Consider the following 23,666-nt stretch of genomic DNA (forward strand, 5'->3'; position numbering starts at 1 on the left):
AATGGACAACACAAAACAAAGCCCCTACGACAGAAACTACAGCCTGTATACGTTGCCTGCACAAAATTCCGTTTATATACTAAAACTTACATCCGAAATGAAGGAGATGACCTCTATCCTAATGGCTCGCTTTGAGTTTGATGAACACACACATTCTAATTCTTCTTCGTCTGGTTGAGGAATGGATAATCACCAGCTGCTTCTTTACATATTTGGGCCTACGGTTCTCATTCATTTCGTTATGGTTTTGAGGCAAAGATGTAGCCATTGAGTTTGTCGATGGTGGAGGCGGAAATCCGGAGTCTTTTCTAGTTGTAAATCTTCACAGGTTTTTCATACGCGTGCCGATTCTGCATGTGGAGAGAAAGTCGTAAGGATTGACCATGAGTTTCTAAGAATTTGTTAAAAATAACTCTTCTTTTTCGTAGATTTTCACAATAGGCTAATTTTATAGAGGGTTAACTGTGGGTAGACACCCTGTACTATCACCCAATTGCCTATAGACCCCACTGTGCTATCACCCAATTGAGGATAGACCCATAATTGAAATCTTTCTTCTCAAAAGGTCTATTTGTCAAGAACAAAAAAAAATCTCTTTTGGGGTGGGGCGGGGGGGGGAGCAAAGTTCACTAAGGAGTCTATCTACAACAATACAACTACAGGGGATCCATGAGCGATTGGGCAATAGTAAGGGGGTCTATGTGCAGTTAGCCCTTTTATAAATTACATATGAGGACCCTACCTGATTTGCTGTGTACAGCCTTTTTGGAGCAGTGTCTGAGTGCTCCAACCAAGGTACTGTTCCCAGGCTCATAAACGTCTCTTCTCTGCATATCCAGAATGACACATGAATAGTAGAGGGAGGAGGAAAGAGGAAAGAAAGAACAAGCAAAATCCCATACCTGAAACCGATTAGACACAATATCTGAATCCTGAAGGTAGTCTGGCCGGCCAAGCGAACAAAATGCGAACTTCCACTGAAAGGAAAAAAAAAGTAGAAGACTTTCAGAAAGAGGTAAGAAGTAAAAGAACAAAATATATATCGTCAAAATGAAGGGCCTGTTAGTTTAAATCAAAGTGCAGTGAACAAAATTTCTTTTAAGGTCCTTCGAGTATTGATGTCATGTGAATACCAAGAATCCCACTATTACATAGTTGGAGCAGATTACAGGCATGATGTATCACTTACAGCATTAAATATACTAGTTCTTGTGCACGTGCAATGCACGTGGTTGGTTAAATATAAATTTTATTTATTTATTTTCTTATTATTAAATAAGTTAAATTCATTTTGAGTTAAAACATGGATTATTATATATGCTATAAATTTTATTTAAACATTTTAAAAAAAATTATGAAATAGATGATTAATTTTGAAAATCTAATGGGGCTAAGAATAAACAACTAACAAATTTGGAGTGGAAGCTAGGGGAACATAGTATATTCTTAAGAATTATTAATATTTATTTAATTTGTTTATAATGATAGGATCTCATTATTAACTAACTACAAGGCATAGTACATTTTTTTGGTTGGCCGTTCAAGGCAGGCATAAGACCCATGTGAGTCCTCATTACAATGAATGTTATACAATTTAAGTACAAAGAAAAAAACTGGATTGATTAATGATGTAGTTAGTGAGGGAAAACCCCAACAGCTTAATTTAGTATGTGGATATATTATAATTAGAGTTTGACAACGGTGGTTTCGAAAATAGTGGGTGCGTATAGGTAATTAATATGGTTTTTGTTTGTTGATTTTCTTTGATCATTTTCAAGATATTAGTTCTATAGATATATATAGTTATAGCATTTCTACTCTCTTTTTGTTTTGTGGAATAATTTGGGTGTTAAAAAAATTTAAATTATCTAATCCAGTTAAAGTAGGATCATATAGGTTAAGTTGATGCATGAAATTTATTTTATCCAACACCCATGTGTAAGTATTACTATTGATATTGAGATCTAAAATATGTGTGAGATTCTCTTTGATTTTTATACAAACAATATCTATTTAAATAATATTAGTATAATTAAACTTTATGATCTAAAAAAAGATTAAACATATGTTTTACAATAATCTAATCTAATCTAATAAGAAAAAAATAGATGGCATGATGTGAAAATTATAACAATTTCATAATTTATCAATTTAAAACAATCTAACCTAATCTAATAAAAAGAAAATAACAATGGCACATACATGTTGAAGGAGATGAAAGTGCTATGAAAATTATTTAGAATTTCTGAACTGAAAAAAGATCAAACATACAATATAATTAATTACTTTAAAATAATCTAATCTAATCTAATAAGAAGAACATACAATATAATTAATTACTTTAAAATAATCTAATCTAATCTAATAAGAAGAAAATAGATGAAAGTGCAATGAAAATTTAATTAATTACTTTAAAATAATCTAATCTAATCTAATAAGAAGAAAATAGATGAAAGTGCAATGAAAATTGTTGATATTTCTTAATATGAAAAAAGATTAAATATATAATATAATTAATTGCTTTAAGATAATCTAATCTAAATAAAGATATATATCTGTAGAAGGAGATGAAAGTGCTATGAAAATTATTGTAATATGTTGGCTTATATGCATTAGTATATGATGTTGCATGTGAGAGGATAACAATTGTAAATAGAGTTTTATTTAAATACTAGTAGTATAATTAAACTTTGAAACTAATTATGCAGTACTATGAACTACTTGAATTTTAGTTGTGAGAGATCGTCATGTTGTGTCCTCATATCACAGCCTTTTGTTTTAATTTTTCTTTTTATAATTTTGAGAATGATTTTCTCTTTAATTTGTTTGGTGGATTTTGCGAATACCCCGTCCACATTATGTACATTTATAGGTCTGCGCTATTTCTGGGTTCAACCTCTAGGGCAGACATTATTTGTCTCACTAATTTGTTTGGTTTTTGCATATACACCCTTCATCTTGTATACATTTGTAAATTTAAAATTTAATAATTTCGTTCAGGTTTATATTTCAATTTAAACTATACATTTATTTTTATACTATATATATCCAATAAGAATTCATCAATTTATCAACTTACTTTTACTTAATGGATTAGTATTTAAATTTCAAGGGTATTTTGTCGGTCTCTTTAACTAGTTTGGTGGATTTTGTGAATACCCCGTCCACATTATGTACATTTGTAGGTCTGCGCTATTTCTAAGTTCGACCTCTAGCGCAGACATTATTTAACTCACTAATTTGTTTATTTTTTGCATATACACCCTTCATCTTGTATACATTTATAAATTTAACATTTAATAATTTCATTCAGGTTTACATTTCAATTTAAACTGTATCCTTATCTCCATACTATGTATATCCAATAAGAATTCATTAATTTATCAACTTACTCTTACTTAATGGAATAATATTTGAATTTAAATGGTATTTTTATCTACCGAAAGATTTTCCCGAACTCGTGCTTTTAAAGGGAATATGATATTGTGATTCGTGAAATGTCGATGTAAGGTTGGAGAAACAAAATACAGAAATAAACTTATGTCTCGTCATAGAATACAACTTCTAGCTATACAAATCCAGAGAGCGAGCATGTCATAACTATCATGAAAGTGAAACACTGCCTCTGTAGAAACTCATGTAATTCAAGTAGATTCACAGAAGTTTCCAGCGTGGAAAAGGATTTGTTTTGAATTCAAGAAATATAATGGATAAGCTCCCTGACAACAAAAAAGTACTCTGGCATACTAACAGGACAAAAGGCATGACAATTAGAAATCAGTTCTCATGGGTTGCAAGAAAAGTAATAACCTAAAAACTTCCCGTTATAATTATCAGAACTTGTTCTGCATAATATAGTCTACAACATAATAATGATAGCCAGAATGTTGGAACAGGTATATAACAGGTAAAAACATAAGACAATAAGAATAGTTTCTAAGAATGTCTCGTTTTTCCATACTACTAGTGACGGAGCTTGCCTTAAAAACAGTTTTGAGATGATGTTCCTCCCCCAGTTTTCCTCTTGGCAATAAATGTAAGGCTTGAAAGTCAAAAAGATGTCCACAGGACAAAACCGGAAGTAAATGCAAGGTACTAAGCTCAGATTGGATATCGGAAAAAAGAACTGAAACAACTATTTATTTAACAATGACAGACCAAGATAATTCACACCAGAGAACGAGACTACAGGAATAGACATATAGGTTACATCCAGGCAGAAGAAGTGGACATACATGCAAGTTCTGCAATTGTAAGATCAAAACTAACGTACCTTAGAAAACTCCTCATCAGGAACCAGAAGTTTTTTTTGGATCCGTGCTTTCACCTCAGCTAAAGTCTCACCTTCATGAACAACCAAGAAAAACGGTTCTCCAAAGTTTTGAACCTGCTGAAGATATGAAAGAAATTTAGCTCAAAAGAAGCAGACTGCAACTGAATTAATTTCCAATGGAAAGTGTGCAAAATAGAAAAAAGAATAGAATGAAAACAAAATGAGTACGTTATCTGCTAAGAACCCTTGCCAACTTTACTTTAAAACAAACTTCCAGAGACATATATCAGTTGATTTAAATAGTATAGTATTCCTAAAACAGGCAAGAGAATTTTCCTCCTTATTTCCTGAACATAGGGCCTTACAACTTCATTTATGAATAAAACTTGAGTTGTGTAACTATATTGATATGTTTGTCATGTCTGGAACAGCATAAGATGAGATATGAGGACTAAATTTCAAGTCTATATTTACCATCTGGTTCTGGTTAGAGTCTTTCATGAAGTGATAAACATGAATCAAGCGATCATGAGGACCAAGGTCTTTCTCTTCTTCAGGAATCTGCAACATTAAATGAAGAACTGCTTAAAGGATGAGGGATGGCTCTTAACCTCTATACAACACAAAAATCATCAAATCTATTTCTTTCGAGGAATAATGCCCATAGGCCATCAAATCTAGAGCAATTGATATTATCATTTTTAGCATCAAAAGGACTGAACAGGAAGCTCATGAGAGTTGTTGCTTACCTCTTCCGCACGCAATGTCCAGTACTGATCATTTATGTTTTCTATCTTTTCATTTAGTGGAAATATCTGCAGGATCATTGTAGGACTTGTAAGTACGAAAAAATTACCCTGAACAGATGCAAATACAAGCATAAAGACAAAAAATGCAAGCAGCATGCACGTGGCGATGCACTTAAAATAAATTCAAATAAAATGTGTTTCAGATTCAAGGTACCGTAGTGATAAAAGTCAGATTTGGTTAATAATTGGTAAATCCGTTGGATTACTTAATACAATTGCTTTTATTTATATAGCAGATTGGACAATTACTTTAAGAGGCACAATAAAATGCATGAATCAAATGAGTGTGCATCATGCTCACCAACAAACCCAGCAACAACAAAAACCTCAGATCATAGCTTTTTTGCGTTCTGCACAATTTATTAATGAAAATTGCCAAAATTTTAGTTGAACACCTTCAAAGCTACTATGTCATGCACTCTTCATAATTCAATACCTCATTTTACTCAGAACTATAAAACTATAAATTGATGCAAATTGTGCACAGAAATTATTGCCAATCCTACTTTTAAAAGTTGGCATAAATTCTCTTTTATTACACAAAATACTAGTGATTTCTAATTATCATAAGATCACTGTTAACACTTCATTCAAATTAAAGGAATTGCAAATTCATGCACTGTGCAGAGTAGTTATCGCCAATCCTAGATCTCTTATATTAACACAAAGTACTTGCGATTTCTAAATATCATAGTATCCCTTTTAGCACTTCATTCAAATTATAGAATTGCAAATTCATACAATTCATGGAAAGAGAATTGTTCCACTTCTTTTTCTATTGGTTCCTCCCTTGTTTCATGGACCATGGTGGGACTGAAACAGACGAAAATGAATAACAATAAAATAAACAAAAAAAGGTAACCATGATTTCTAATAGGCGTTTTTGCCTTCAAACCCAAACTTCTACCCCCATTTATTTTTAAACCCGATTGCTTCTATCTATGCTCATAAACCCAAACATCTACATCTATTTACCTTTAAATCCAAAGCGCCAAATACACCCATACATTCATAATGTATCCCTTAAAAATATATAAATTACTTTAAAATGCCCTTACCCTCTTCCCTCTAATAAAAGAGCTCATTCTCTCATGGCACCCTCTTCCACCCTCTCTTCTCCATTCTCTACCGCTGCCACCTCTTCACTGTGAACACCTCCTTCTCCCTCTCAAAATCACCTCCTCCCCCTCCCTCCTCTACTGTCCCTCTCCTCAGTTTTGTTGCTAATTGTATTTCTAGATGTACTTGCAGAATATGTTGCTATACTCATAGAAATTGTTGCTACACTTACAGATTATATAGCTATACTTATAGGTTTTGCTATTTTACTTATACTGCTATACTTACAGGTTTCGAGACTTTTATAAGTTTCATTGCTATACCTACATGTGTTGATGTTATAGATTTCTTGATAAACTTACAGAATATGTTGCTACACTAAAATAATTTTGAAAGAGTTGGTGTTGAGGATGAGGTGGAGGAAGCGGAATGTTGGGCAAGGAGGAGGCAATTGAAAATGGAGAGAGGAAGACCCAAATGAATAGGAGAGGGAGAAAAGAGGTGAGAAGAGAGAGATGGGAGGAGGGGGAAGTGGTGGTCACAATGGAGGTTGGAGAAGAGGATGTGGAGGAGAAAGGAAGATCCCATTAGGGAATAATGGGTTCCCTGTCAAAAAGAATGAGAAAGAGAAAGGAGAAGGGCGTTTTGGGGTTTTGTTATCTTTTTAGAGATACACTTTATGTATGTCTTCAATTAGGTACTTAAGGTAAGTATGAATGGTTGTTTGGGTTTATGAGCATAGATAGGAGTACTTGGGTTTAAAAATAAATGGGAGCAAAATTTTGGGTTTAAAGGCGAAAAACCCTTTCTAATACCCAAAGCCCCTCCAGGGAAACTTGAACGTAAGCAATAAAATCTTGTGGAAAATAAATCAACTTTAACAAGCTCAAATCACAAATGCTCCTCTTTGCTAACAAGGATGCCAGTTCAGTTGAATACATCACATGATCGTAACGAGATTAATTATACATCCATAACATAGCATCTCCTATTATCTGAGTCCATGACAGTCATTGTGCTTCCAGACCACTGGAGATGAGTAAATGATTCGGTCTACTTTTACTTGTGATTCATTCATTGGTATACACGAAAGAATAAAAAGAGCTATGGAAGTTTGAGATTCCCAAACTGGCACCCCAAACATATATGTGCATGAGTATGCACAACTAGAACAATGCGCCAGGATGAATCAACAACTATTTACAAATTACTATTTTGTACCTTAAAAAACTGAGATCCACTGCATAAATTTCAATCAGATGTCAGATAGTTTTTTTTTTGTTGGGGGGGGGTGGGGGGGCACGGCACAGTAAAAGGCGCATTCAGACAAAGTAGAAGGGTACAGTTTAAGTGAGGACTACTGAGTACTATATCCATCTCTTCATACATAAATTGATGGGAATTAGATACCATTAGTCATTAGCACAGAACAAGCAGCTTCTACAATAACTTAAATTTGATCTTGTTATTATATTTAACTTGACGGAGAATATCTGACACCAAATGTGTTTATGGGCCAAGTTTCATGCAAGAATGTCCAGCTCATAGAGACTAAAAGGGCAACATTACCTTATAAATCTTGTGGTAGAAGACTTCGAGCAATCTGAGTTCAGCATTTGGATGAGACAGATCCACCTATTTAGCAAAACAAAAACACAAAGCTCTTTTTATGAAAGTTTCTCATTATAATAAACTGAATCTTATAGCAACTTAGAGATTAAATAAGTACGAGAAAACTGTGACTCAGACAATGGAATGATTAAGCACGTATAGAAAAGCCAACCTTTGTCTTTAGATCATTAATTACATCACCTACAGTGCTGTTTTTTGGTAGTCTAATACTGTGAATAACCACCTGATAAAAAATTAAAGCATGTCAAGGATATGCTAATTCTAAAGTCATGACAGGCTATGTACGAGAACTGACCTCATCCTTTGTAGCATGATGGAATGCAACTTTAAGGGTCTTTAAACATTGTAATTCAGGGAGAGGAATATCCAATACTTCGTAATACAATATGTCAGAAGTCTGCACAAAAATGTGATCAGATTTCATGTGTATCATAATACATTTATTATTAAAAATGTCACTAACTTCGGTAAATTGCATAAAAGGTAACTAACCTGATTGTAATGAACAAGCATGTCAGAGAGATGCTCAACGCCACGATACTTGATTGGTTGAGGTTTAGGCTGCTGGGAGTAACAGTTGTGCGAAGTTAGACGTATTTTTGTTGGATCATCCAAGCCAAGTTGCCGAGCAACCCTTTCCACAACATCATCATAAGTGAAAAGCTTTGACCTTTAGTAGCGAAAAGAAACTTGTAAGAATAAAGAACTTTACATTAAGGTGCAAATCATTAATAACTCAAAACAAAATGATATTCAAGGCCAGTAAAAAGTTGAGAAAATTTGCACTTACAGCTCCAAACAAAAATCCTCCTCCTTTGGTTTCTCCAGCGAACGAAAATGGACAACCTGTGCCATCACAAATGGACTAGTGTAAAAATAAAGCTCCAATGTTAAGGAGATCGAGGTGAGTACATGCATCCAAAAAGCATATAAAAACCAAAATTTGACAAAGAAAGACAATTACAACGGTGATCGTATTTGGCATCTTGGAACTAAGAATGATAATTGTCTGAATGTAAAATAACAATAAGATTCAAACTTCACAAAAACATGGACTTAAATTAAATTTCTTACCATAACATGACAGAAAGTAGACTGCTAAACTATATGTCAATGAGAACTTCACAAGTAAGCAATAGCATACTTCTATCTCTCTTTATAGAAGAAATCTCGGCAAAAGGAATAAATTAGGTAATAAATTAGGTACATTATTACCATTCATAATGCTATGGTTTTAGTTTGTCCTTACCTTCCAAATTGAGCCATACTCCAAAAGGCAATAAACTGCAGTTATCATACTAAGTTCCTACGAACATTTAACAAATATCTGCCAGCCTCTACAATCTGAGAACATAGACCATTGTTATTTCCCATAATTAAGACATTTCTGACTCGCAATTTGCTCATGAAAAACAGGAAAAACAAATTTTCACAGCTGCACAGCTAACCATATTTATCTTGTCCTGGAGACACCGCTATAAGATCCACAAGCAGAAAATTTTGGCATCTCAGTGGCAGATCCATGATTTGTAGAAAGTGGCATCAACACATAATTAACAATTAAAACAAACTTACAACTGTCCTTGACAAGTTTTCATACTTCGAATAAAGCACATAATCGCATCATTAGTGACACTATCAAATACAATTTTCTCCATACATGTCACTAGACAATCATTGAGGCAAACATCACTCAATTTATTCCGCATTACCCAACAGTAACTTCAACCGATATGTTCGTTAATATATAAGGATCCCCTTGGAGGAAAGTGGTGTCATGTGACACCAATTCCTCTTAGGTGGGTCCCCCTGTATTTATGACACAAATTGTAGGTTGAAAGATTACAAAGCTAAGTGTTGGAATCATACCAAATGACTGTAAACTATTTTCTGGTGCATGAATTTATATGCAGCCAGCTAATGATGGAAGAGATAAAAATAGTCATCGAGCACGATGCATCACCTTTATGATCGTCAATCTCTCCTCATCAAGAATGGTTTACTATGGTGCAAATGAGCACATGGAGTCGAAACGGTCTCATGAAAGGTTTGACCAAGTTATGTCATTCAGATGCCAACCAAAGATCAATTACCGAGGAAAAGAAAATTATGCTCATTACACAGGATCCCCCCAAGCCCAGAAAGCCCAATGGAACCCACAATATTTTATTATTTGAAATCAGCAAGGTAAATACAAAAGTTTCAAGATTAGGGTAATTTGAATTTGACCTTTAATAGTCTGATTTACACTAGCTTAGAATTAGGAAAGCGTTAATTTGATGAGATTTGTTGAATTTGTCTTCAATCACATTTAAATTATTTGAACTAATTATTCATTTATTTGCAGTTTAATTTCCTCACTTTCTCTTTTAGTTCCTGCCTTTATTTCACGTGTGACATTATCTTTCATGCTTCATCATATGGTTTCTTTCCATGCAAGCCTAAAGCCCAAATCAATCAAATCATTAAAAAAGTGGAGCATCCTGGTTGATGAAGCCAGGTGTGAAAAAGAAGACTGAGCATAAATAGTGGGTCAGGTCGGGGGGTTTCCAGATCCTCATGAAAGGAAAATTGCGTAGTATCAATCACTGCAGGACCTAAATCATGGCTGGAAGGAAGAATCTTGCAGTACGATAATATCGTGTCTGATGTCAGTATGAACACAGTTTATTTCTTAGTCCCCATCCGTTTGTTGAGTTTTTTTTCACTTATCTGGGGGTAATTATTACAAATAAAAGATGCTCCTTGGCAAATAGAATCAAGATGAATTGATTTACATATGTCAGTTGTTTATTTCATTTATTTACAATTTAATTTCCTCAATTAATATCTTCCACATTCAGTCTTCTTTTGCAAGGGATCATATTCCCTGCTTTTTTCTCAACATCTGCCATTTCTGAGATGGTAAATCCTCGCCCAGCATATAAATAAGAAAGGAATTCGCAATAATACCTTGACTGTCAGTTGAAGTATAGTCATCATTATTCTACAGGGCTTTTTGATATACAGCTTCATCTCATGAATTTCAAGGAGAAAGCCCCCATAAATTTCCTTGCGAGGGCTTATAAATTTGCTCGTTAATCTTGCAGAGAGAATATAGTCAGCAAGGACTGATAGAAAGCCCATGATGTGATTGGAATCACATTTAAGTAATTAACATAACAACATTCAGAAAAAAAGAACACATCCGGTAAAATGACATCTAAGCCTGTAAAGATTAATACAGCATGCATTGTACACTCTGACTATTCCTATGAGCGCTAGTGTCAGATGCCAGTGGTGGCTCAACAGCAATCTCACTCAAAATGCAGCCATGATTACATCTGATTACAACTTTAAGACTGTCCATATAGAAAAGAAAAAGAAGTGTACCATCAGAAGCTCCAAGATGAAATGAACTACAAAGGCGACTTAAGTCTGCATAGGGAAAAAAGGATCCGCTACATGTGTGTGTGGGCGCGCGTGTTCCTAAGGTGACACCTTAGGTTCAATTTACTCGATCCACTCTGTTCATTTTGATCTATATGTTTTGGATTGGATATACACAAAAAATTAGGGATGTTGGGCTATAGTATTTTTTTGGGTTATATTTACTCATGCATCAAGTGCTCATAAAATTAATAGTTTTATGAAAGGGGCAATGAGAAATGTGCTATTGAAACATCATGATTGTTTACTTACAGATATTTTGCGACATTTAGATTATAATGAATGGAGTTGATCAAGTAAATTAATTACATATAATGTAGTTTTAAAGGCTTTTCCTTAGATTGAACCTAAGGTGTCACCTTAGGAACACTTAAATATATGGAAAAACATAGTGGTTTTCTTGTCACTGTTATTGCTTTTAAGCACATTGGAGATCAAATTCAGAAATAAATAGTTATGAATCCCTAGATGCAATAACTTCAAGTGTGTAACTTTTCCTAATGATTCCAATCGATCACAGAAGCAAAATATAGAAGTAGACACATGGGCATGTATAGCACGGAAATATTAACATCAAGAATAAAAATCAAGATGATGTATTTCAAGCATATCAAAGTATTTTGCCTTTTCAACATACTTTAGGTAAATGCAATGGGAAAAAAAAGAATCAAAAGGAAACTAGGAGGGAGGAAGCATACAACATTATGAACATACTGTTTAAAATTAAAGGAAAAACCTTCATGCACCATCCATAACTGGTAAACTCTGTAAAAGATACTTTAAGAACATCCCATAAACAACAGAGTAACTTTTACAAGCAATGCGATGCTCGAAAAAAATAACCACCATAAGTGGAATGAATCTTTTCCTTTAAGGCAATAATAATATTTTTCAAGTATACCTGGCGATTATGAACATATTCCAAAAAAGATGGAACATCAGGATATCGGTACGGGGCTTCACTATCTAAAGGGGGGGACTTTTGGTAGCAGATGATGTCACCGTCTTCGAGCTGCAAAAAAGAACAGCAGGTTAATAATTACTGGTATAAACTAAATAAGTAAACAATAAGCAAGAAATTGACTAACCTGGCAAGATCGAAAAGTAAGCTTCCTGTCAATATGTTCACACATTATGCTTGGTTCATACTTAATTTCCTGACCAATAATAGCAGAAAATTTATATTAAATTACAAGAATATTAATCAGTTACAGGTTCAATAATCAAACACCAGTTAAGTGTGGAAAACTGAAGACATAAGCAATATAAGAAAATTGTAGGAAACAAATGTGTATTATATAAAACCAACCTCAAAAAGCTCTATTTCTTGACCTGGAGGAAATCCAGCCATCTCATTCAATTTTGGAAGAACTTCTGATGGCTTTCCTAAAGCCTTAACAAAGAGCCTTCCCACATATCTAAGCTCAATACAGTTACACAAATTATTAAACAAATATATATAGCATATCTAACCTCAGTAAGATTAAATAAAATAAGCTAATTTCTAGAATGAATAAACATAAGTTACATAGGATTTTCAAGGAAATTAAGATGACCAATTAATAGGAATAAAGGAAATACCGCAGTTCTTCCTTTTCAGGATCGTAAAGCTTGAAAAAAAGTAGTATATCTTCCCTAGTCTTATCTGGTGGAGGAAGAGGTCGAAGATCCTATATAATCATAAAAAAGACAGCACAAGTTTAGTCAATTTATCAAGCAGTTAATATCTATTTGTAGTGTGGTCTCTTATAATACAACAAGTGAAGTGAGAGTGGGACTCAGTGGGAGAACTGTTACCAGTCCAATCTCAACTTCCAGGAATAACCTGAGCTCGGCAATATGTAACTTATTCGTAATCTCTCTCAACTGTCCAACCTACAGAATGGCAGATAACAGAAATAAGAAAAATGAACAAAGAAATAAAATTTTTGAAAAAATAACAGAGATACTTGGAACAACTGAAATATATGTATTTAGTAGGTATGAGATAGTAGTGGAGAGCTTCACCTCCTCTGATATGACTACTAGGAGGAGCCAGGCACGCAACTAGGCCTATTCTTGGCATTTGGGCCACAATGCAACTGCCAACCGGTCCTACCCATTTTATCCCCCCCCCCCAACCAAAAAGAAAAAGAAAAAAAAAAACACTTGCAAGCAAACATCGCCCGCATGCACACGTGCACAAGCACAGAGATGGCTGTGGGTGTGTAAGAAATAAAGGTAATAAATCTTCTGAATCTTCGAATAAAGCCATTGTCAGTGTAACATCTACAACTGCTATCATCAGCAAAACACCATATGATATACGAGAAAGTATTAATTAGGATGCAATTGTTGAAGAGCGGGAAAGAAATCTATTCAAGATACACCACCAGTCTAACTATCCATATAGAATCGAAGAGAATATTTCCCATTATCTATCTTTATATATCTACATGATATACACTTTGATCGTCAAATCAGCAGAAGGCATATTGTGGCAATCTGCGGAAATATTTAAATCACGATTGCCACTTAAATTTATAATGAATTGTTACACCACAGTATTATAACTCACAGACTGAGCCTCCTCTTGAGAAGTCAACGGCCTATTGGGACGGTATGTATGGTTTTGCCGTCTAGCCCACAACCAAAACCGCTGAAACTGCACAGGGAGTCCAAATTCTTTGGCCACCTCTTCCTGTGAAACATTTAAATGTTAAAAAGCTGGAAGAAAGTTAACTAACAAGAATTGACAATGGAAAGAGAATTCAAACGTCACTAATTTCTCTGTGCCACATGGAAAAATCAGTAGCAATGTATCAGTAAATATATGAAAGGGTGAGCTGAGACCTAGAAAAGGAATCAGACAAGATACTGGAGTATTTGGCTACAAAAGAAAGGATACAGAAAATTTCAAAGATGAGAGGACTCTTCTTGCCTTCTTGATTGGAAAAACATAACAAATGCATGAGAAGACAAAAGATTTAACATCAGATGCAGCATAGAAACACGATCTGTTACACTATCTGTTACCTTGAATATGTGGAAAGGCATCTGTTTCTGGATACGGAAACTCCGGACTTTGTCATGGTCCACTAAGTCGAAATAAATATCCCTTCCAATCTGTTCTCTCAAGTCCTCATCTCGAGCAACCTACAATAATATTATTTCAAAAACAAAATTCGGCACAACAGTGTCAGAAACATGCCAGTAAGGTGACCAGTAAAATCCAGTAAAAGAAACCATGTTAATAACCTTTATAATGGTGTAAAGGTGTGCCTCAGCTTTCTCTTTCTTCTTGTGTTCCTTTTCTTCTTGTTCTTTCTTCAATCTTATCTGAAAAACAAAATTGAATTTCATCCTACATCTCTCATGTGTTTGGCTATTCAATAACTAATAAGTTCTAAAGGTTGTCTTACTCTAAGGTGTTCAGCAATGTCTTTTTCGTCCACATTACAGATTATTTTATCCTTGTCACTCTCTCGAATATATACAAGCATGTATGCATTTGAATACTTCGTAAACTTAAACGGAGTGTTGTTGAAATTGGGATTCGTCTGAGGTAACTGGGGCACACACTGAGAAAAAAAAGGCTTTAAGCGGTTAATTGTACGAATTGTAAATGGGATGCATGGATTTATGATGGCACTATAATAACCTCCTCCTCTCCACCATACTGCTCCTCTAGAGCCTTCTTCGTCTCTTCTTTTGTAACCCGCTCATCATCAAACTTAAACCTGCAAAGAGAACATTAAAAAATGCTGAATGCTACAAAAGAATTCCAGGAACTAAGCAAACTGACAAAAGGTTACATAAAAGCAGACACCCATCTCCTGCAAAAATCAATTCAAAAGGGCGTGCATGAGGAGAAAGGTTAATGCTAGAAGACTAAATCACCATTGGAAACTATAAGACGTAGTCAGGAGACACTGACTCATCTACCGGAAAAAGATACTTAAGCAGTTTGCATCTCACAACAAGGGAAAGTACCAAAAGAAATGTTAGTACACATTTGATTTTTTTTCATTCGTCAAATAATCCAATATCTAAAAGACTTTGTTGTCATGGAAGCATAAAAAATAACTGCCAGGAAGTGACATACAGAGGTGCACTAGAAAACCAGACTGATCTGAAGGAGATTCATGTGCAAGTATAATCCCTCACCGGAAAGTTCGGAATAAGGTTATGGACTTAAATAGACAGTTAGCCAACACCTAATATGTTAAGGTCTTGCATTAATTTAGTTTGCAACCTATGCGTAAGGCCTATTTATTTCCTTAAAGAGAGCAGCAAACTGAATATACATACCACTGATCAGACAGAGATGGTCGAATAAAAGCATAGTAGTGTCCACCATGCACTCCACCACTATGGACAAGAACACTGCATAGAGGACAAAAAGCATAAAATTTATACACTTATCCATTAGGAGCAAGAAAGAATCTACATGTCTAAATGTATTCAGAAGGAAGAAAAAATATGGAAGATCTGCAGAATGGTGGACATATAAACTTGGTGTCATGGATTTTTTGCTATTTAACACCTACCGATCTCTACAAGCAACTAATGTTTAAACTAATTGAAACAGATCGTTACTCAAAATCACGCAAACAGCAAGAGTTTTCCATTTCTCCTAAAAAAATCAACAGAAAGTTGGTGTATAAGCATTCTCAAAAATTATATATAAATCAGAATTAGGTGAGAATCCAAAATAATAGAAGACGAAAAATCCAAACAATAGAACACATTAGCATTGTTTACAGTACATGGATTACCATGTGAAATGCTGTATACGGAACATGCACTGAAATCTCATCGCCAAATCATTTGCCTTGTACACACATCCTTAATAAACTAAGTCGATAACTATCTCCATATTACAGAATACTGACTAGGTATTATTAAACATAATACTGGAATTCATATATTCAAACAAGTAATTCATATGACGTGCATTAAGCTGCATGCTACAAATATACAAACGAAAATAAGAACTTCTTCTAGTCAGTTTTTTCTTCTTTCTTTCCTTCCTCCTTTTTTTTTTTTTTTGGTTGGGGGGGGGGGGGGCAGGATGGGTTTGGGTTGGGTTGGGGGGGCACGGGTGGGGTGTTTTTTAGAAGCTTTTAAGCTATGTTAGCTTCTGATGACTTTGAGGGGCGTCTTCCATATATGCTAGCAGATGTGGCTCCAATAAAAGAAGGTTGGCTTTTATTTCAAGGTACATGTTAACAAATTTTAAAAATTAAAAGTCTTAATCAGTATTCCATATCTTCCACATGGATGATGCGGAATCTGAGACAGTAATAAATTTTCTTCGCAGAGTTCCTGGAAGATATCCTTTCTATAGCACTTTGATACAGGAAGAAACATAAGGAGTAGCCAGACCAAACAGATCCAACTGCTGTGGAAGCATTCTTTGAGCCAGAAAGGGAAACCAATCTGGAATAATACTCGAGCAGTTCACATCAACACTGGTAAAGAACCAACTAAGGATCAATTAGATCAGATAGCAAAGGACTACTCACTTGTATCAGATCAACTATTCAACATTTAGATGAAAATTCTAGATGGTGTGCACCTTTAAGAGAATCTGTTTGCAATTCTACTAGCAGTAGTCTAGGTGACGCTTAATTAGGATTGATTATGAGTTCTTTGCTACTGAGATTTTTATCTAGGACGATGGAGTCGACACTGGGTTTTCTCGAGAGGAAGCAAGTATAGCAAAATCAATCACTTTATTGAGGACTGGTTTCCAGATTTTGAGAGCATAGTTCATTGAAGGGGCTTCAAGCAAGCTAATGTAGTTTTTATGTGCGCTTAAATCTGGTAAGCACCATTGGTACTTCCACATCTTCCCAACACACTCTGAGCGTGCTAGTGCATTTTTCAATAAAGAGTAGAAGTATGCAAATGGATATGGAGATATTCAAGATGATCCTTAGTGGATCAATCATCCAATTAGGAACCGTCCAATTGTGTTATACCCTCAGGCTGCTTCTAATGGATTTTCTCAATAGGGAAAAAGGAAAGAAGCAAGATCAGATGGTATTTAAATGACTATCTGATCAGCACCAAAAAAACTGAAACACTGATGACCTATTTGAATGAAGTGAAAGTTAGCTTTAACTGCAATAACAGGGAGGATAGAAATATTCAGTATTTCAGTTAATTCCTACCCACCTGCTATAGGTATTATGTTAAGATTACACATCATGTTACTTCTAACTTCCTCTTAGTGCATTGTCTGAGCAGCAACGGGACACATTGGCATAACAAGACAAAGTGGCAACACTATCAACACTGTTTTGGAGCTTAGATTGTTGATGGTTCTCCAAAATCCCATATAGATTAGGAAATAGGAATTAAAGAATTGCTATACACATTAAGCCAGATTCATATCCGCGGACTTCCTTCTGTGACTAATGAGAGCAAAGAACGTATTACACTGACACTTAAAAATGGCAGAAGAAAGGAAAAAAAGGAACTCATTTTCCAGAATCCTCCACAGCGACTCACTGTAAACTAATTTGACTTCTAAATTTCTTACCTTTAAGTAGGTGCAAAACTACAAGCTATACTCTTATATAGAAAACTGTTGCATCATCATACAAATTACAAGCAAGATTAAGAATCTAATCAAAGAGTCAATAATACCACTACCAGCATATGCATAGATAGGTATAGCAAAGTAAAAGAAACGGCTTTTCAATTTTGATTTTTGGAAGCAGGAGGTCCCAACAAGTATTACCTATGAAGGGTATAAAGGTTGCGAACACTCCTGTCAGCGTCTGGAGAAAGATATTTTCCATTTTCTCTATCAAGATCTAGTTGCAAAGGGAACTCATACCGATCATTTATCTGCATTAGATATTAAATAAAGTTATATATATATAAGAAAAGGTAACACTTCATTTCCATGAATACAAAGTAAGGATCAGTCATGTTCGGCATCCAACGAAAAACCCAAAATTTTCATTTCTTTGGATGTGATCAAAGGAGATAACCGTCTGATTCTCTGATGTCATGAAGCATTTATAGGAACAGCTACTTAACTTGCAAGGGTATGTAAGAACTTAAATAGTTAAATGTATCAAACCACAATTTAATGATAATACAAAGTAGACTATAGGTGAGGTTCTACTTGTGAAAGGCCCTATAAAAGATTGTTATTTGTAGTAGGTACCAGTCTGACATCAATTGTGAGCACACAACGTGTAACGTCCTTGATGCCGCATCTATAACCAAAATAGGAGATCCAATAAGACCTAGAAAACTTATCACCTAGCCAGTTTAAAGGAAGATGAATATTAACTGCAGCATCTCCAACTTACATTTATGATAACACAAAGACGATGAGACTGATGAAGTGCCTATTTTCTAACGTAAAAAAAGATGGACGGAAGATAAAGAATTAAAATAATTAGATGTCATAGTGTAAAACTGAAATGAAGAGTATAACTTCAGCAACAATGCAATAAGGAACTAGAGAAATGTCCACGTCATGATGAAGAAATGCCTTGGATTGAGCAGTTTCTCTATTCAGGAATAAATGAATCGAAATAAGTTAGGAGGACACCAAATTGAGGATACGAGGAAGAATCATAGGGATGTTATAAACATGATTACTAGTAATAAAAAAGAGTTCCAATAAAGAGGGGATGGCATGATGGTTGAGTGAGAGACAAGACTAGGGATGTAATGAACACAAACTAAAATGGTAAGTTGGTAACAAAGAACAATGTGATTGTTAATAGAGAAGATGACCCTTAATGAAGTTGAAAGGAAAAAAGGATTATGTAAATGACATGAATATTTGGATAGGGCGCTTCATGGGCATATTTTCCCAGCTCAAGCTAAAATCAGATTATGGGTCCAACAAATTTTTAACAACCTCTACTCAAACAAATGAAAGAATACTACAATGAGATTTAACTACTGAGACTGGGATAACTTCCATAATTTGAAATTTCTGGACTATTAGTTTACACCAATCTCCCGTGGATACATACGAGAAGAATGTGCCAGCAAAAAAAATGGGCAATATGATGCTCCAAACATGAACCACTTGACAGTATAGCAATGAAGAATAGCACATTAGCAATGAAGCATGAATCTAATCTAATAAATCATAGTAAGTTAGATGTCTTTATATGACTTTTCCTCATAAAGTCGTCAACTTAAGTTGAATCATTAGTTGACTAGAGTCATAGAAGCCAAAAGAAACCATGGTTTTGCAGTAAATGTCAGACAAATAAAAATAGAAATATGTTTGTCATTACTGACCTTTACCATTGTATCTCGCATGAAATCATATTCAAAGCGTTTCAATTGGAGTTGCAAGACGGGAGGAAAGTCAATGAATAGAACACCTTTCTTGGCATCCTGAAAAACCCAAGGAAAAGAAAATCCTAATCAATAAAATTATCAAGTAAATTGTCACAATATTTGCAACCTGGTAGCCTTGTTTTTAATATATTAGAAGTAAGGAATTACTAGTTGACATGTTATTTGGCTCGTTTTCAACATACAAGGAACTTAAGGGAATGGCTAAGGTTTAGCTACTGAGGGCTAGGAAAATTTTGTGTTGTTTATACTGCCTCAAATTTTCTCAAAAAGGTTTCATGATTATGGACTCCCGGTGAACTATGATGGTTGAAACTTGGTAGGACATGCTTTTGTCGTGTCCATAAAATTATTAGGCAACAGGACCTGAGCATACAGATGGGAAAATCAATCAACTTTGCAAGTCATGCCAATGAAACTGGCAGGGAGGTATATAGATGCTATGAGCATTTTTGTAATTTAAAGTCATTAGACTCCTTCCTTTAGCATATGAACAAGATAAAAGGAATAAAAAATTCTATTATACTCTCAGGAATTTAGGATGTATGTTTAATTCAACATTATTCAGTTACCAAGAAAGACAGAATAGCAACGTAGTGCAAACAAGGGACATGATTAGAATTGCTAGTAATATGAGCAATTTTCCTTTCCCTTTCAGTGTATATAAGCATTTATTCTTTTACACACATGGTCATCAAAGAAGAGCTCTAGTATGGTAGTACAAGGGCACAATACAATAATGATAGATATTGCCACCAATATAGTTACTTAGCCCTCATCTATCTTGATTTGTAATTTCTGCAAAGACGAGCACATACGAACCGCTCGCTATCCCCAACAAACAAGAAAAAAGACTAGAGGGAATACGCAACATGGACAAGCAATGATTTAGCAGCTGTATGCAAAATGATCTAGCTGACGGCACAAATAGCAACAAACCTGCAGACCATGATGCTCAGCCTGGTACTTGTTATCTCCTTCAAGGCGCTCGACTTCACAATATTTGTCAAAAGAAGCATAAATATCCCGACACCCCTTCACATCGAGCTGGAGGTCTAAAGCAAATGCATTATCGTATATAGTAATGCTAGAAACAAAAAGGGTTTAGTTAACAACTAGCCGATATCATAATTCACATACACTTACCATAAAACGACTCCTTTCTGGTAGATTTGTAATCTACATTAATACACTCAATGTAATTCATATGGTGCCCTTCAAACAGCTGCTGTATAGTTCCTTCAACAACAGTTCCCTGGGATGAAAATAAACTCACAGTTCAACAGTTGAAAGAAACCAAACAAATCAATGTTAATGTTAACCTTTAAAGAAAAAATATCAAACCTTCATTTTATCTTCCAACTTTTCAGAAAGAACCCTGTTTAGTTCTTGCACATCATGTTGCATAAAAGAATCATACGTGTCCCAGCCAAACGACTTAGTCAATTCTTTGGTAGCAACACTACTATCACTGTACTGAAGCTTGTAAAACAGGCTCTGCAGAGCAAGGGGAATGCTTCCAGATGGCATATCATTTTCTGTTGTGGGCATGTGGTACACAGCCTAAGAGATGAAAACTCCAATTAACTTCCTTCATCTACATTACAATCAAAGGACAAGACAGAAGGCATGAATTAATAATAGATACCTTTCTGAAGTAGGGAATATGGTACAGAGTCTGAAGAAGCGAATTCATGTAACAGGTAGCTCCTTGATTCTTGAGGCCAACATAACCAGTTTCTTTCTTTGAGTCATAATTCCAGTAATCAATTACCTTACGTACAGCAACCTCAGCTTCAACTATACAGGTATCATTCACAATATATCCTCTACTAGGATCATACAGATCACTGAGAGGCATAAATGAAGTGAAACCCCAATCACTTTCCCGAGCATTAAATTGGTGCTGCGTTTCTGGAAAAAGAAAATTATATATATACGTATAGGTCATGGGTATTCCTGAGCTACAACTTCTCCTTAAATTACAGTTCTTTCAGGTATAGCAAACTATAAATGACCTATGTCAATCACAATCACAACTACAATAAAAAAGTTGTCATCATATTTGGAGAGCATGTATGAGCCATGTTAATAATACTAATATAATGATGGAACCCAATACTGCAGAAGATCCAGGTATCAAAATTCCAAATGGGAATGTCTCCACAACAGAGTGAAGCGATATAGTCTGGTCCTTCAAAAAATTGCATTCTATTATAGGCCGCACAAAATTAGAAGGAAAACGGAACAAGAAGAGCGCCATATAACATAATAAATAAGTACAACTTGAAGAATTTATTTTCTCCATGTGATGTTAAAAAGAGGCTACAACTAGGCTCAATCGACACATAACAAGAAAATATTGCATTCAAGTGACTAAATATAAATCATGGGGAACCACTAATTGAAATCGACCTTTACGCCAGCAAAAATGATACCTTTTCTCACACTATACTTGCTATGCATCTGATTGACCACCGCCAGGCTGAACTGTGCATATCTACTCCATCCATAAGGAAGGTTTACAGAATCAGCAACATCCAAGTACATGGACAAGTGGTCTACATTGTTTCCCTTTGGAAATATAAGCACTCTCCTACAGTTAACCAGTCCAAATATTACACTCACTCACTTTGGGCCCAAAACCCGAACTCCAAAGCAAAGAGACAATTATTTACCATTTGTAACCGCCGACCATGAAAATATCAGAGTAGTGCTTTTTCGGGTGAAGCCTCGAGAAATGCTCGATTACCCAAGTGAATCTCGAGTTCATCGGAGGATCCTCCACTTGCTGCTGCTGCTGGCTCTCAGCCGTGGTCGCAGTGTCCACAGGCGCCACTGAGGAACGACTTAGAATCAAAGGAATAAAAATATAAAAACAAAATCACCTTTTTGATCGAGATGGAGAATTACCTTCCATCGGTTGAGCACCATCAGTGAGCTCGGAATGGGGGACAAGCATCTCGTCATCCTCCTGCTGCAAAATTAAAGCCAGATCGATCCAAAACCCTAGAAATTAGTTAAATTCGAAACCCTAGGGAGGTAAAGTAAGGAGGATTGGATTAGACTTACATCGAGTGGAGAAGGATTCATTATAGTCATTTATAGATGAGGAAGAGGGACGGCGCAGAGTAGCAGATCCGAGGAGAAGGATCGCCGGCGGAGAACGGGACCGCGGTCGAAGAGCGGAGGAAGAGAGAGAGAGAAGGAAGTGCCAAGGGGCGCTCTCTGAGCAGAGCGAGCGACGACACCGAAAAGAAAGTGAGCACCGTGGGGTTTTGTATCGAGGAGGGGCGTTACGGGTATTGTATAAAAAGGTTAATTGTAGATGGTATTGAACTAAACTGTAAAAGGTGTTTATGTGTTGGATCTTTCTGCATTTTGCGTCGTCGGGGGCCGGGGCTTCAAGATGCGTCATAAAATGCGTTTACGCCCCTGTATATTTATTGTTTTCTCGTGAGAGATTCTTAATCACATTAATGAAAAAAGGAAATTATTTTCTTGGCTTTTCCTTTTTTTCCAAAGGTTGTAGTGAAGACTCAAACTATAGATCCATAGTTTTTTTTCCCCATCTCTTTTCTTGATCTTCTCCATTCGGACAAATTTTCAAAAACATCCTATTTGGACATTTAATCCCAAAAACTAACTCATTTCACATTTATTTTCAAAAACCGACCTAGTTTCAGCCTCAGCGCTGAAACCAAGTCGGTTTTTGTGAAAAAACTTCACAAACTTCACGGGACTTCAAGTCCCGTGAAGTTTAACAGCTATTTTGATAAGCTGCTAAACTTCACGGGACTTGAAGTCTCGTGAAGTTTGAAAGTTCAAAAAAAATCTTCACGGGACTTCAAGTCCCGTGAAGTTGTTTTAGCTCATTTTCCGGAGAATCGCCTCTGGAAAATGAGAATTGCAACTTGTGAAGCTGCAGGTTTTAAAATACATGCACAGCATGTGCATGTTTTATATACGCAACGTAATTACGAAAGCTACACATACAATCCAAAATATACATGAAATTTTCGGCATGAATCAATTGATTTACATGAATCAAACAATATATACTGAATCAAACAATAATCACGAAAATACACCTGTGAACAATAATGATTTACATGAATCAAACAATATATACTGAATCA

General features: G+C 35.3%; 1 pseudogene; it reads right to left on the bottom strand.

Annotated features, from left to right (window-relative positions):
* The window catches only part of LOC109832906, a 22,994-nt pseudogene extending 188 nt beyond the window's left edge, over nucleotides 1-22,806 (bottom strand).

This window comes from Asparagus officinalis, chromosome 3, assembly GCF_001876935.1.
Source record: "Asparagus officinalis chromosome 3, Aspof.V1, whole genome shotgun sequence".
Lineage (NCBI taxonomy): Eukaryota > Viridiplantae > Streptophyta > Magnoliopsida > Asparagales > Asparagaceae > Asparagus > Asparagus officinalis.